Raw genomic sequence first — 16,558 nt, 5'->3', positions numbered from 1 at the left:
AAACAGAACTGGCAGTTCTGAAGGTTTAGATCTCTTTTAGGGATGAGGTTCAGTTGCTTTCCTGTATTGGGGTTTTTGTCTGGGTAGGTTAGGGATTTCTGAAAGCCTTCACTGGTTCTTCCATACTTACCGATAGAAAAAGCTCTGCGACTGTGTGATCGCCACCATCAGCACCCAGCTCCTAAGCCAAAGGCTGCTGTTGCTCCTGTGCTCTCCGGCAGGCAAAACTTTGGGCTCTATAGTCGAGAAGAAACCAAGGGTACTTTCAACAAGTCTCCACAAAACAGGTTTTGGTTAAGAGGTGGGGGAGGCGAAGAACTGGAGGAGGGAGGGGGTGGAAATGTAAGGTTGTGTCTAAGGGAATGATGGGGGGGTGAAGCCTTGGAAAGCTCTTGCAAGAAAGGGATCAGGAAATCAAATATAGTAATAGGATCTAAGATTGTCACAGACGCACACGCGCCTACACACACAGACACACACCCAGCCCTCTTTCCTGCTCAGCTGGGATCTGCTCTTTTTTGCAGATGCACCAGGGGCAAATCATGGCAGGCTGCCTGGGTGTGTGAAGTTGCACATGTATATTCACATACTCCAGGTCAAGAAGCGGCAGCAAGTGAACAAGCGAGGCGCGCAAGCGGCCGCCGGCGGGAGACTGAGCGCGGACGGAAGATGCGCTCCCCACCTCCGAGCTTGGAAGGAAAGCATCGAGCCCGGGGTGGGGGACTACCGTCTCGCCACCAAGTCACTTTAGAGGTAGCCGCAACACAAGACTCAACAGCAACCAGCTGCGGGAAGAAACTAGGGGTGGGAGTGGGGGAGGGTACCGAAGGCAACCAAAGGCCCGCGGGTGCGGCGCCGGGAGAGCCGGCGCAGCTGGAGCCGCAACGCGCACCAGTGGGCGCGCCAACTTTTCCGAACTTGTGGCGGCCGCGAAGGCGCTCGCCCGGCCGCAGCCACCCGAGGCAAAGGAACCGCCGGCGCGGCAGCCGAGAAGCAAGCAAGCGAGCGGCAGCAAGCGAGCCAGAGCGGGGAAGCTTTAGCGCAGGCACCGGGCAAAAGGTGGAGGTGTAGAACTGTGCGCTTTGTGTGACACCGGGGGTGGGGAGGTGGGAGAGAGGAGAGCCACTAGGTAAGTGGTGCCATTTGTGTGTGTGCGCGCGCGCGCGACTGTGCATGTCAAGTCGTTGCGGATGTGACTTGCCGACCGCCTTGGAAATCGCCTGCCTAGGGCTCCCTCCAGTGTGACTTTGTGGAGTGTGCGGCGACCGGGTGCGGGGCGAGAGGGAAGGCGCGCGGTTCTTGGGCACGGTTTGTGCCGGGGGGTAAAGTCGCTCACTTTCGTAACTTAGCGCTGTGGACACGGCTCGGGTCACCACTTGCGGCCGTTGTGCGTATATGCGCGTTTGTGGCTTCCCCTTCCAGCACGGAGATCCCCCCGCTTTCCTCGTGTGGAAAACTACGGCCGTCTCCACGTGCGTGGCTGTCGCGTCTCAGCGCGCCTTGAGCCCGGCTGCGCGCGTGGACTTGGGTGTCCCTGAGGTGCGCGGCAGCGCTTGCCTGCCTGCCTGCCTGTGCAGGCGATTGTTGCCAGCGTCGTCTTTGTCGTTTGTGTCTGTGAGAATGCCTTTTCCCTCTTCTGAATGTTCCTTTGTGTGACTGAGGAGGGGTTGTGATGTTATCTTTGGCGTGGGGCGTGGAAGGGACCGGGGAGGGGAGAGAGAGGAATACCAATAGGTCAGTCCGGCCCTTGTGTATCACCATCACCAGCAGTCTGACATTGCGAGAGTTGCCATAGTCGGCGCTGCCGTCGCCGTATACAAATTGGCAACGTGTCCTCCGCGGCTTGCAAGGAGATGTGCTGCACACATGTTAACAAACCCACGAGCTGCGGGTGTGGAGAGGCGTGTGTGTGTATGTGTGTGTAGTAGGGGGAAAGTCTGACGGCAGCCGCTCCACACGGAACCAGAGGAGCGCAAGAAATGGTGAGCCGCGCGCGTGTGTGAAAACAACCGGCGAGTTCAAGTTCAGTGAGCGTGTAAAGGTGTGAGTCCCCAAGGCCTATGCACTGAAGTTCACTGTACGAAAGCAGCAGAGAGGAGGCAAGAGAAACACACGGGGCAAAAAGTTTGTTCCAAGTGGGCGAAAAGTTATTTCGCCCGCCTCTTCCTCGCTGAGAAGTACCCCAAGTGACCAAGGGAAGCGCACACGCCCTGCCGGCAAACCCTCCAAACACTCGCCGGCCCCCCTCGCTCGCCCCCCTCCCCCCCGCCGCTCTTCTCCCGCCTGAGGGACTTTCTTCGCGCAGGAGCGCGCGCGCGCGCGTGCACACACCACACACACATATACACACCACACACCGGGGGCAAAGAGTAAAGAGAAGCTGCTTCCAACTTGCTGCGGTCGTGTGTGCAACGTCCAGCGCGTGGAGAGCGAAAGGGTGGAAGGGAGCGCGGGGCCGGATTTGGGGGGTGGGGAGGGAAGCATGAGGTGCAAATACGGGACATAAAGAAAGAGGAAGAGCCTCGGAGGTGAAAGAGCCGCGGCTTCTTCCCATTGCGCCTGAGGTGCTTTATGCAAATAGGCATGTTTGGGGGTGGGGGTGGGGGAGAGAAAGGAATGGGGGGGGGGAGAGAGATGCCGAGGCACGTGGAAAGGTGGTGGAGGAGGGGGGGTTAGAGTCAGGGGAGGGGGGAGCGCTGAAGAGGAGTCGTGAGGGGATAGAAACAAAACAAAACAGGAGACTTAAAAGTGGATGAGAAAAGGCGAAATGGCAAACTCACCCGCTGGAAACGGCCTGGCGGTGCCAGCTAAGGGGCTCCCCCCACTGCGGGCGGGTGAGTGAGTCTGCCTGCCTGCCTGTCTGTCCCTCCCTTCACTCCACTCACTTCCCTCACTCCCTCTCCCAGCCAGCCAGCCCCATGCAGCAGGCACAGCGTGCAACACAAGCCACACAATAAATAACAATAGAGCCCTCCGCTCGAGTCGGGAACTAGCTTTCCAAAGGGGGGAGAGCAGAGCAGCAGCAGCAATCAGGCAAGGCAGAGCAAGGCAACCCAGTAGCAGAAGCAGAAGCAGCACAAGCAAGCGAGGGAGGGCAGTCCTCCTCCCCCACCCGTACCCCCCACATCTCCTTTCCCCTCCCCCCAATAACACACACACGCGCGCGCTGGGCTAAGCTCCTCGCGGCTTTGCTCCGAGTGCCTTGCAGCCACTTTGGAGTTGGGCTCGTTGTTTCCCCCCCTCAAAAAAAGCTTTTTTTAAAGAGAGGGCGAGGAAAAATAACACCCCGCGGAGGGAGATTTTGTTATTTTTTGCTGTTATGAGTCCCTGACGTCACATCCACCTGCTGGGTAAACAAGGCTCAGTGCAAAAAGAAGGGGGAGAGGGAGAAGAGAGAGGGAGATATCGCAGTTGCAGACGCGCGCACACACAAAAAGAATGGAGGAGAGATGAGGAGGAGGAGAGGGAGCGGGCAGGAGGGAGTGCAGCAAATAGGGGCGGCGGGGGGAATCTGCGGGAGGAGATTGGGAAAGGGGAGCGAGGGAGAGGGGGAGAAAACTAAGGAGAAGGCGGCGGCAAGCGGGGTGGGGGGACGAGAAGAGGAAGCGGAGGCAGCCCGGAGAAGAGCAAACAGGAGGGGTTGGGGGGCAAGGTAAGGGGAGATCTGCGGCGATCTCCAGGGGTCGGACTTCGGCTTGCTTTGTTGGATTCTTTTGTAAAAGGGCAGGCGGGAGGCGCTAAACAGAGATGAGAGTGCGAGGGAAGCAATTGGAAAGTGCAAGTGCTCTGGGAGCCAAATGCCGGCTTCCTCTTTCCCCGTCTCTCTCTCGCTAAGGGGTTCCCCCCTCCACCTCTCCCCCTGTGCACTTTACCCAATGAAAGGAGACGAGTTCGAGAGGTGAAAGTTCAGCAGAGGGACAAGCCCATGAGTGCAAGGAAGCCGATATGTCCACCATGCAAAGGGAGTGCGTGGTGTTGTCTAGATCCGGGGAAAGTCTCGCTCCCTCTCTCCCCCAACACCCCGCATTCAGAAAGATCTCGTCTCCTAATGGCCCGCTTTAGGAAACTCGGAAGGAAGGGGGAGAAACTCTCTTCCTCCTCTAGCTCGTTTCGAGAAAGCGACCGGGAAAGAAAACATTCGCGAGAGGCTGGTTGTTTATTTGCCTTCTCCGGTTCCTCTTAGGAACACACAACCAAGGGCTAGCATGCCAGTTACATATTACCTGCTCCTTGCGTGCATTTTAGAATAAAGAGTGCTGGGTGGGTTAACACTCTAGAAAAGTTGCTGTCCGTGCATTCAAAATCTTTGAACTTGAAACTGCTTTCTACAGAACGGATGAAAAGAGAGGAAAAAGTTGCTGTTCATCTTTATTGTTAGTCCCATCTGTGCTGGCATCACCATCCCTTGCTTTGGCCACAATGCTGCAGAACTTGCCTTTTGTGAGATAAAAAGAGATTCACAGCACAGAAGCTGCTAGCATTTGTGGCTACAGTGGCTATACCGGTAAACTGACTTTTTCAGAGGAGAAGCAGGCAAAGAGAAAGGATACCTTGCCATCCCTACAAAACTGGCTAAACTTGGTTGTTTTAGAATTAATCCAAGCCAAAAGTATATGAACAAGTTTAGTAAGACACAGTCTTGCATTACATTTATAAATAAATATACCAAGGTACGGAAAGGGTTATCTCACCTGCCTCAGATTCACACAATGAGTCAGTGGTAAAGCTGTGAATAATATTCAGAACTCCTTCTGACTCTCAGACCTGTGGTCTAACCACTAAACAATACTCTATCCTTGTAATGCATAATCTAACCACTTATTCACCCATTTCATACTATTTATAAAAATGGTATCTGAATGGATCACTACTAAAACACTTTCATAACCTCAACAATCTATTCTTACACTTAACATTGTTGGAGTTTTAAAAATATCCATATGAAATTTAACCAGTGACAACTAGAGGAAACTATTTATTAGAGTGAAATACTAGTTCCATTATAGTCAGGAGTGTATTTTTCAAGAAAGGCAAGCACTTTAACCTTCTACATACTGAATAAAAACCTTTCGCCCTCCTTTTTTAGTTATATGTGCAATGATTATCTGAATTCATTATGTGCCTTCAAATTATACAAACAAGGCGAGGCTACTTTTAAGTCACATCTTAAGTCCAATGGATTTCAGTGGGAAAGCTAGAAACATGCTTAAACCTCTCCCACTTAAGTTAGAAGTGCTTAATGTTGAATGGATTGTGCCCTTGGAAAATAAGAGGCAATTTGATCCAGCAGACAGATGAGACGGATTTCAATCCTACAGCAACCATAGGATGGAGGGCCACATGTTGAGATTCCTGCTTTGCAGGGGTTAGACTAGATGACCCTTGGTTCCCTTCCAACTCTACAATTCTATGTGACTCTGGGAAAGTCACCATCTCCTAATTTCTCTTTGGCAAAACTGGAATAATAGTGGCCTACCTCAGAATTGCAGTGAGGGGAAAATACAGTTTAAAATAATTTAAGACACTTTTCAGATTAAAATTATATGTAGTAGTAGGTTTCCTTTTGGCTCTTCAGCTTTGTTCAAAGTAAAAAAAAAGGTCAATTTATGAATTAGGTCAGAATAAACTGAGGCCTGAACTGCAAAATTCCAACCACATTCCTAGAATTTATATCTTTTGTAAAGGGCCTAGTAGAATTTTAGATTTTATAGAAATTACAGTTATTACAATTTAACTAGATCTCACACTAATCCGTAGTGGTAGCCTATGTCTTAGATTTTGATCTGGGTTCAAATCTCATTTTAATTACTATGAACTCAGTAGTCTTGAAGAAGTGTCTTTGATTCTAGAAACAAGTAAATTTAGGTGAGAAATTGGAACTGGGGCAGGAGGGTGCATGTAGACAGGAGTTCCTCTTCTCCAAATCATTCTTTATCCAGTATATGTTTGAGGAACCACATCTTATTTTATTTTATTGTACTTATTTTATTTTATTTTATTGAAACCAAAGGTTAGCAGCCTGGGTGCCTGGGAAGGCTTACCCTTTTCCTGCTTCATAAGCCATGGAAAGAGATTTTGTTACAAACATTTGTCAGGGCCTCGGTCCCCATTTGAATTGTGGCCTACGTACTGGACAGCGTTGTTGAGAGGGTGAAGGAATGAGTGGATAAGTGCGTGTTGGTTTGCCTAAGCACTGCAGATACTGTCAGAAGTGTGACAAATTATTCTGTGGTAAGTGTGTGTGTGTGTGTGTGTGTGTGTACCCACACACACACACACATATGCGCAGTAGCCATGTTAGTCTTCTGCAACAAAAATGTCATAGTCTTCTGCCACCTTAAAGAGTAACACATTTATTATAATGTGAACTTTCGTGGACGGATGCCAACAACTCCGACAAGTATGTAATAGGGTATTTCATACCTAAATTTCCACTAGTATCGGGGATTGGTAACTCCTATATCATCCATACTGGGGCTGATGGAGTTTGGAATACAACAGCCTGTGGAAGGCCACAGAGCTCTGTATCATGTCCAGTGTTCGAAACATTACTCACTTTTAGCCATGCTCTCTTAAATTGACCAGAGACGCAATCTAGAGATTACTGCATTATTGAGCGCTCTTGTAGTTTTTAGACTTATGTTGCAATCCACAGACCCTGAAGATGCTCTCTGAACTTTATGAAGTTGCCCATATCAGTTCAGGAGTAAGTACTTGGTAGCAGAAGAACAAGTATATATACACCTACCTACATAGGAAACATAAGAATTTGACTCCTGCTGGGTCAGACACTGGTCCATCTAGCGCGGCATCATTTAGGCAGCAGCTGACCAGGGTTTCAGACTGGGAACCCTTCCCAGCCCTAAGTGAAGATGCCAGGCATTGAACATGAGACCTTCTACATGCAAAGCAGATGCTCTTCCACTGAGCTACAGGCCTTCTCCAATAGTTGACAGTTCTGTGGCAGCATATAGTAGGTCAAAGTTGGTTGGGAGTGCCCATTACAGTTCACAGCAGTAAAATACATTGGAACAACATTAGCTCATGCCAAAAGATCAAGATGATGGGTTCCTCCCAGGGAGTGATGATAGTATCATGATACTTAAAATTATATATATGCATCAAGGTTTTTTATGTCTATTGATTGATAAGCATGTACAAAAACACAATTTTACTATTACATTTTGTGTATGTTTTATAAGTAAAATACCCACACATCTCGTACACAATTTGAAACAATACAGTTTGACTATGAGTCTGAGACCTACAGTGGGTCAAAACACTATTCGTAATAATGAATTAAAAGCAAAGCAGGTGAGTGATACTCCATTTGCAAGGGTGCACAAGTTAAGGTTTAGAGGTTCGGTTTTTGGAACTGCTGAAGACAAGAATGTATTGTCATAGCAACTTAGTCGTTTGTAAGGAAAAGCTATATAGGCACTGCAGCTTTAGAAGTTTCAATCAAGTGATGCAACTTATTTTGCATTGAACTTAAATGAGACTCACAGGAGCCATTTTGTTGCTTCCTGTTTTTTGTATTTAGTGGTGGAGTTTACTGTATTTGTGGTTTGGAACAAAAAACTCCATAAAAAGGGGAAGTTGCTTTTAAATGTTGCAATATGGGGTTTTTGCATACCAGTGTTTATTCAACCAAAATGATAGAAGCTTGCATGTCCATTTGGTATATATTAGTGGGGAACTTAACTGCAGCTTAACATATTGTTCATTTTCAACACTGTCACGTTGCACTCATATAGAGCACATTTTAATTTCTTGATCAGTAATCAAATGGAAGTTTCTTTTGGCAAATTAAAACGGGGGATTTTCATGTAAAAGGAAGGATACGGGAATAGGACGCCACCTTTTGGTGGAAAAAGGAAACAGGGAAATGTTCCAAAGAAAAGACTCTTCTGATATGCAATTACACTTTAAATTGCAGTAATGGCAAAGTACTTATGCCTAATTTATTATATTTTAAATAATTAAGAGGAAATCATTGCAAATAAATATTTGCCAAGGAAAAGATGGCTTAGATGTACTTGAAGAATAATCTTTAATGACAGCGAGTAAAGCTACGCCATTTATATCATGTTATTACTGCGTAGATGCAGTTGTCAAAAAATCAGACGCAAAATGATAACCTTCATGTTGTAGCTCATCTACCTGAAATAAAATGGATTAGTTATAAATGTGTGTGAGGTAGGATTGAGGCAGGTAACTTTTATCAAGTCTCTTCCATTTCCTCCATGCTTGCTTCCATCATTCGTTTCCAATCCCAAGAAAGGGCAGGAAAAAATATGAAGCAAGACTATATAGAGATGGTGGGATTCTTCGCATCTTTTGGAAGAGGAGCAAACATTCTGTAAAAAGCTAAAGCCCTTGAACAAACATTTGTTTGTGGTTCAAAAGACTTGCCACCTTATTTTTTGCTATGCTGATTTATACCAGTCGGCCAGCACCATAAAATATGATTAATTCCTCTGACAATAACAGCAGTGGGATTTATCCCTTACCTCCTATGCAATTGTTAATTGCTCTTGAATTGTTTACTGCTATAGTCTTTTTACAAGGGCAAGGGCAAACAGAGAGAAGCTCCTTCCCTTTCTTGTCCTTAAATCCCAGGTGTGACTGAATGCTTGGCAGATTTTGGTTAGGGTGTACACAAGTTATGACTACAGCTTGTTAGTAAAAAAAAAAAAATTATGGAGGTGATGACGCCTTCATAATTATAGGTGTTACAGTTTTAAAGTCAGAATGTTTTTCAAGCCACTGCTGTGCCACACCCCCTTATATCCTATGAGCCATGATTCTTTGGTGCCTTTATGATTTAGGAGATGTTTTATTAGATCCTCATAATCCGTCAACAAGACTGCTTTGTACCACATGAGAAGAAATGGGGGGGGACGGACCAGAATTGGTTTAAGTGTACCTTGCCCATAGGTGAACTATGTCTATACTGTAAAAATAAATAAATCAAAAATCAAAGTGGTACTACAGATACACAGTCACTGGGAGTGGTGGGGGGGGAAATGGTCTGTTTTGTTTTGCAAACTGAACTCCTCAGAGGGGAGGGAAGAGCTTTATTAGACCTGAAAACAATGGATTCTTCTGCATCACCAGTTTCAAAAGACAGAATATTAATTTGTTCAGTGCCAACACTGTTTTTACTCCTTTATTTTATACGAGTCGTTTATGTACTGCCTTTAGGACCAAGCACTCTGAAGGCAGCTTCCATAAAAGCATTAGCAAAATACAATGCACTCGTTTTTAACATTTTGCTGATTTTAGCTGTGTTTTATTGATAAATGTGTACTTGTTTTTTAAACAGATTTCTGGATTTTAGCTGTGTCTTATCAATAATTTTATTGTGCACACAGCTTGAGAGTTTTATGATTCAGCTGCCTATAGCTTTTAATAAATAATAATAATGATAAGCCAGCAAATATTAAAACAGCCACCAAACCACAATAACTACAAAATAAGCAGAACCCATAACAGCAAGAACCCAGGAAATAAAACCCTCTCTTTTTCTAAAATAGATATATAACACTTCATTCTAGAATTTGCCTAAAATTATTTTTGAAATAGTAATGGTATTTCAGTTAATTTTATGGAGACAAGCAATTTGTCTGTCACGAAAAGGCCTTAGAATACCACCTGTGGATACATACCATAATAGTTATTTTAAACCACATTTAATTGATTCAACATTTACTGCAAGCCAGTCAATCAGCTAATTGGTTAACAGCCTGGTTGGCCCTGAATATCTTGCACTGGTTTCAACCTAAATTAGATTTTGCAGCTTTAGGCAGATTGTGAATATAATTTACTGTGCTGATAATAATCTGTTGCATGCCATGTCTGCAGTGTTCCTTCCTAACACATGTAAGTACATATATGAAGTTCTTCGTTCTGATAAAACACTTCCCAGCAGCACCCTTAGTCCAAATGCTGAGGTAGAGAAAGTATTTGTAAAGCAGATGGAAGTGTGATTAACTTAAACCCCTACTATGCCCACCAATTCCCTCCTCTGTCTCTCAGCTGGGTTAACTTTCAGTTTTGAAGCCTAGTTGGGGGAACAGCCAGGAAGGGGGGGTTGTAAGTGGGGGTCACAGTATGCAGTGAAAGGGTTAAACACTTCCTGCAAAATGCCTACTCTGAATTTATGATAAAGACGTGAATTTGGAACCCGTGTGTTTTCATCCTAGTGTGTGATCTCTCTGTTATTTGCAGGGCTGCCTGATTCTTTTACAATGCTATCCTATACATGTTGACTCAGAAGTAAGCCCCAGTGAAATAGTGCTAGAAAAGTGTATATAGGATTGCAACCTTAATCTCATTTCTCTGAGACACACATACACTGCCGCCTCTTATTCTATTCAATTTCACCCTGTATAGCCTGGGTATAACAGATCTGTGAAATGGTATTCCAATTGATTTTCACCTGTATTTGAGGTTTTACCTGGCTCCGTGTATCATAGTATTGTCTTTGCTTTAGGATAGTTCATAAAACATAAGCAGTAATCAGAAAGTCTAATGAATACATTTTAACTGCATATTCACATTTTTTAAAGGCTTGGCCTAAACAGCTTGATACCAGGGTATCTGATGGGTAATCTTATCCCAAATGCACATGCCTGGTCCTTGAAGTGAAGCAGGTAATGGCAATTACAGGGTCTTTCAAGTGGTGTCCCCGAGTTTATGGAATACCCTGCCTAGAGAGGCTTACCTGGCATTCCCATTATGTTTGTTAAGGTGCCATGTGAAAGCCTTTTTATTATCCCAAGAATTTTAATTTTCAAAAGGCATACAGATTTGGTTTCCTTTTAACTCTCTCACAATTTTCTTTCCCCTTACTGGTTTTAAGCTGATTTTATGCTGCCATGTTGGCTTTTGCATGGTTTTATGTGCTGGTTTATATCATCTAAACATTGTTCTTTTATTGTTTGTTAAGCCGCTTTGGGATTCATCTCAAAGAAAAGCAGCAAATAAATAAATAAATAAATAAATAGCATTTTTAAAACACACGGATGACTCGGTTAATGAGGAATATATAAATGTAACAAATAAATACATCTAGTGGTTTCCCGGGGGGGGGGGGCCTTCCTGCAAATGGAAAACTAATACTGAACATCCGAAAGACGGGTTTGAGCTTAATCCTTTCCTTTTTGTTATCATTTTTTTCATTTACAAGAAGTCTTTATGCAGGAGATCATTCAAACACCTGAACTCCCACCTGCAGTCTGAAACAGTGCAATGTAATCTTCCACCATATGGCTTAATTTGTCATTCCCCATGTGGTATTCGAGTGATGTGGTGGGGCAACTGTTAAAATGACCGGGACCCAATACACAATTGTTTGTATGGCTATTTTATGTCCTAAGCCCATTCCTGAAGCCACCATCCTCGCCCTTCAGACTCCCCTTGTATATATTTAGCTTGGGAAAGGGTGAAAGATAAGTACTACAAAAAGATTTTGTTTTATTTTCTTCTCTCTCTTTTTTTAAAGTCAGAAGACACAACCATGTTTCTGTCAGGTAGCTTGTGTATGAGAGAAATAATGAGGCAAGACGTCTATGCTTTGTCCATCTAATTTTGGAAAAGTTCTGCCTTGTCATGGTAATGCACTTTTAAAGGTCATCAAAATAATTTCAGCTTGCACCAGAAAGGAAAATCTTTATTTCAGTAGGTAAGCTGACTTGGAAATAAGTGCATGAGGTTTAACCAGAATATCATGTTGGGAAGAAGCAAAGAAAGCTGTGTCTTTGGGGTGGTATATTTCATGGCCTTCCTTCTAAAGAAGACTCCTGATCAAAAGCATTGTTTATCTGTCTGGCTAGATATTATATATATATATATATATATATATATATATATATATATATATATCTGTGCCTGGCCATAGTCTATTGATTCAGAAGCCCTGTTCACATCTCACTCATGTGTAAGGCATATCCATACTGATAGCAGAGTGGGGGCATTTTTAGCTATTTCCCCCCTCATTGGGACTTTTTCTTGCCACAACCATGCGCTGTATGCCGTTGTCTGCAGAGATATTCCAACACGTGAGCACCTGCCTGTGTGAAGCAGCTCTGCCTGGTTGGGACACCCTGTTGCACAGGCATCCCAATTGCACAGAACCAGATGGTCTTGCTAATGCGGCCTACTATGGCCATGATCCAGAGAACCCTTGTGACCTCAGTGGTTGTGCCTGGCCATAAGGGAATGTTGAATCCACACAGCTACACCCAAGACATCATTGCAAGCCGCTTTCGACATTTCCTTAAGACTCAAGAGCAGGTGGCTGTGCGCCTTAATGGCGTTGTTGTTGTTGCTGCCATTTTAAATGTGCTATTAATGCACCTATTCAGTTTTCAGAATTATGGGGTGACATCCAATCTCACATGGGACTTCCTATTTAGAGCAAATTTTGGGAGGTCATTGCATGTAGGTTCAGCTGCAGAGGAAGAAGTCTTGTTGAACAAACAGGCATCCATTCCGCCTGCAGGAAGACACAATTGGATGTCACCCATCATTTTTATTTATTGTCGTTAGACTTATGCAACATACTTTGCCAGGTCTTTTTTTTTTTTTTTTGCCTTGCTGTTGTTGTTGTTTCAAGCATTCTATTTCCACTTATTAAACTGCTTTTGTTTTCTTAGCTTCCAATGACAGCCCCATTTCTCCCATAAAGATTACCTAAAGAGTTATGTTGGTTTAAATTCTTAATCCCTTTCCTTCTGCAGCACCTTAGAGGTTTTAGCTTAAACTAACATTCATGTGTAGGTGTGTAACTCTTAATAAGATTGAGTGTGTGCCCCCCCCCACCTCCATCTTAGCTGAGCAAATAAACCTTGTCTCAGCTTTCTCAAGCAAACGTGCTTTTTGATCCACACAAGACACTACTGCTGGCAGCTTGTTTGATGAGAGCCACTGAGACTCACTGGCAAGATCAGCATTCCCCAACTTGGTGCCCTCCAGGCTGGCTAGAACTGATGAGAGTTGTAGTGCAAAACATTTGGAGCACAGCAGGTCGAGGGAGGCTGAGCTATACGATCAATGTAGGTGTGGGAGGCCAAGCCTTGTTTAACAAGATAAAGTTCCCACGTCTTGCTCCAACCCTTTTTTTTTTCAAAATAGCACAGCACAATGCCCCACCTAGATTTCCTGTAAACATATTCCACCCATAAACAGCTATTTTATATGCCCAGATTTGTGGAGTAAGGTGTTGTCACATTGCGGGAATGAAGGGAATAAAAGGAATAATGATCCGGAGGAAACTTTGCTATCATCTGCTGCGTCTTTGAACATGCTCCAGACCAGAGGAATCAAGGGGTTTGCGTCAACGGCCTTTTGGAGTTAACAGGAATCTGAATCTCTTGGAAGGCTCAGCCAAAGACAAATACTTGTGCAATTACAGAGTGCCCTGGTTCCTTGACAAACACAACTCCTTTGTTTGCTAAACAATCCACCAGCCTCTCCTCATCTTCTGGGAAGTGAGTTTGATAAGACAACTAATATACTCCACACACAAAAATGCCCTTGCATCATTTTGGCACAGGGCTGTTGAAGGTCGTTCTTGCTCAAGCCTTTTCAGGAAAACTGTGGTTGCCTGCTTCAAGCTGCTGATTAAGTGCAGAAAAAAATTATTTAAAAATTCACTACTTTTCCACAGTCTTCTGTGATTGTTCTCACTCCATTTTGCTCAGTGGAGAAATGCAACCTGCATTGAAGTGCTTGACATGCATTGAAGGGTGTGGGAGAGCAGCTGCCCCATAAAGAGCCAGTTCAATCTTCCATGTAGTCAATATTCTCTCTATTCTGATTGGTGCTGCCTCTCTAGCTCACCACCTAATATCCCTTTAATCAGAGAGGGAAGGATTATACCTGGGACTTTCTACATACAAAGCAGATATAAACAACAACACCCACCCACATTTATATAGATTTAAAGGCATCTATGGGATGGGACGCGGGTGGCGCTGTGATCTAAACCACTGAGCCTAGGGCTTACTGATCAGAAGGTCGGCAGTTCAAATCCCCACGACGGGGTGAGCTCCGGTTGCTCTGTCCCAGCTCCTGCCAACCTAGCAGTTTGAAAGCACGTCAAAGTGCAAGTAGATAAATAGGTACCGCTCCTGCGGGAAGGTAAACAGCGTTTCCGTGCACTGCTCTGGTTTGCCAGAAGTGGCTTAGTCATGCTGGCCACATGACCCGGAAGCTGTACGCCGGCTCCCTCGACCAATAAAGCGAGATGAGCGCCGCAGCCCCAGAGTCAGCCACGACTGGACCTAATGGTCAGGGGTCTCTTTACCTTTACCTTTAAAGGCATCTATACAGATGCTAGACACAATTTATTCTGATTTTTTGTTAAAAATGTGCCGCACAATCTCGATAATCCTTACCACAGCCACCTAAGTAAGCTATATTTATCCCCACACTGCAGAGGGGCATGTGGTGTGTGGGGAGGCTAGGATAAGGGTGGATCACAGATCACTCTTATCTGTTTTGTTGCCAATAACAACACATGTTTTTGTCATCCACACCCAGCACCTTTAATTGTGACCACAGACATTAGCATAGATCTTGGAGCCCCAGAGCAGAATTCTCTTGGTGATCTGCTCTCATACTTTCATAAGCCAACCCTTGACAATTTGCAAGTTAACCGTTCCATTAAAATGATCAATGATCAAAATATAATCCAATAACAAATAATAACATGTTGTGATTGAGCAGCTCTTGCCTACACGGCGATTTCAGAACGAAATTCAATCAAAGTAAACAAACAATGTGATATCTTGAGCAATGACTGGCTTGAGGCAATTACTAGTGGAGTGCCATATCAGCGGTTCCCTCCCTATTGAATTCTATTAAATCTAAGCGTTCATTTAATATGCAATATGCAAATTTAGATAGAAATATATGCTCCGTTTCCACCCCATCAGATTGAGAGGAGAGATAAGCATAATATTACCCCACTCGTGGTTACATATTATTAATTTTCAAGCAGATAGCTGAAAGAAGCAATGAAAAAGACATGCTTCTGAATCTATATATGTGGGTGTGTCAAGCTCAATGCACAGATATTACTATCGGATTTGCATTACTTCCATCATGGCCTGACCACTATAGTGCGTACACATCATACATTTTTAAACCATTTTCCCTGCCCAAAGAATCCTGGGAACTGTAGTTCATTAAGAGTGTGGGCCTCTTTAGCTCTGTGCAGGGTTAACTATGGTTCCCAGGGTTGGGGCATGTGTGTGCGCTTTAAATCTGTGGCGTGTATGCAGCCTTCACAGCTGCTGTGAGAGGTCTTTTCTGTTGTGTCACCCATGCAACAGAATGCACTCACCACCCCCAAGGAAACCTGCGGGACCAGTTCTCTGTTGGCTTTTGGAAAGTAAATGAAGGCCATCTATTCTTCTTCTGGCAGCCTTTTGTGGGGTAATTGCTACTGTTTGCTTTACATGTTGTAAGGATTCTATCCATCTGAATGGGTGGTGTTTGCTTTAATGATTTTATTTGGTTTTTAGTCCTTTTTAAAAAAATAAAAATAAAAAAAGCTTTAGATTTGCTTAGGTTATGGATTGTTGACTGGTTTTATTGATGCGAGCCACCTTTTCTGCCAGAAAAGGCAGAAGGTAGAATACTATTAATCCCACTATCCTACTGAAACTGCTGCTACTAATGTATTAAGAAACTTACTCTTATGTGATTATTGCTGCCGCGCAGTCAGCTGGCTGTGTGAAGCAAACAAGGAAGCAATTTGGGCATTTCTCACCTAACCCCGCCCAGCATAAACATAAACAGTCACCATCACCATCCCTCATTCAGCTTTGTAAACAAGTCCTCAGTAGCTGCTAGCTCACAAAACATTTGACCACAATTCCTTTTCTATTTCACAGAAGCTTCATTGGCTGGTTGCAAGGAGGCAATTATTGCTTGTCATAGTCAACCAGGTAAGTTAGTACTTACAAATCAGTGATATGCACAAGCAACACTGAATAAGTTGATAATTTAGGTCCATATAACACAGACATGGGGAGCCTCTGGCCACAGGGCAAATTAGGCCAGGGAGGGATCCTAATTTAGCCTGCAAGTCTGGTTTCCTCAAACAACGCCTACCTGTGACATCAGCTGCAAGGAAGGACACAGGTGCAGAGGAACCATTGGAACTTAAAGTGAGCTCCCAGTTCTTCTTCAGCAAGCAGGGCTCACTGGTGGGCATTGACAGCAAGTCCCACTGAGATGGACCAGGAACTCTCTGGTGCAGCTGAGGTGACTCATTGGTCGGCACTGTCCCCGATGCAGGAGGCTAGGATTTTGTTTATTAGCTGGGAAAAGTTCCCCAGTCCTGATTTAACAGATTAACCTAAGAAGCTAAACATGGTCCTCTTCCTACTTTTAGTAATGCTCTTCTGAAAAGTTCTAGATTTTCCCCTGACCATTCTCCAACAATTAATATGACTAGAAACTGCATTTGAGAATTATCACAGGGGAGAGAAAATTGTGGTGTGTGTTTGTATGTGTGTTTCTAAGTGATTACCTTACGTTG

At 44.5% G+C, this 16,558-nt stretch overlaps 1 protein-coding gene across 12 annotated transcripts in view; it reads right to left on the bottom strand.

The window, feature by feature from the left end:
- The window catches only part of FOXP1 (forkhead box P1), a 549,153-nt gene extending 546,076 nt beyond the window's left edge, over positions 1-3,077 (bottom strand). For 6 of the 12 annotated variants that reach the window (XM_079962007.1, XM_079962010.1, XM_079962008.1 and 3 more), the window contains exons 1-2: positions 2,781-3,075; positions 131-236 (exon numbers count right to left, since the gene is read on the bottom strand). The gene's annotated coding sequence lies outside the window, so the exon portion shown is untranslated. Of the gene's footprint in view, positions 1-130; positions 237-2,780 lie in introns of all 12 variants that reach the window. The other 6 variants (XR_013834841.1, XM_079961998.1, XM_079961999.1 and 3 more) reach the window with 5 other exon arrangements.
- Positions 3,078-16,558: the final 13,481 nt, after the last annotated feature.

Source organism: Podarcis cretensis (genome assembly GCF_951804945.1).
Source record: "Podarcis cretensis genome assembly, chromosome: 2".
NCBI lineage: Eukaryota > Metazoa > Chordata > Lepidosauria > Squamata > Lacertidae > Podarcis > Podarcis cretensis.
The sequence above is the reverse complement of the archived record's forward strand: the minus strand, read 5'-3'. Positions and strand labels throughout refer to the sequence as shown.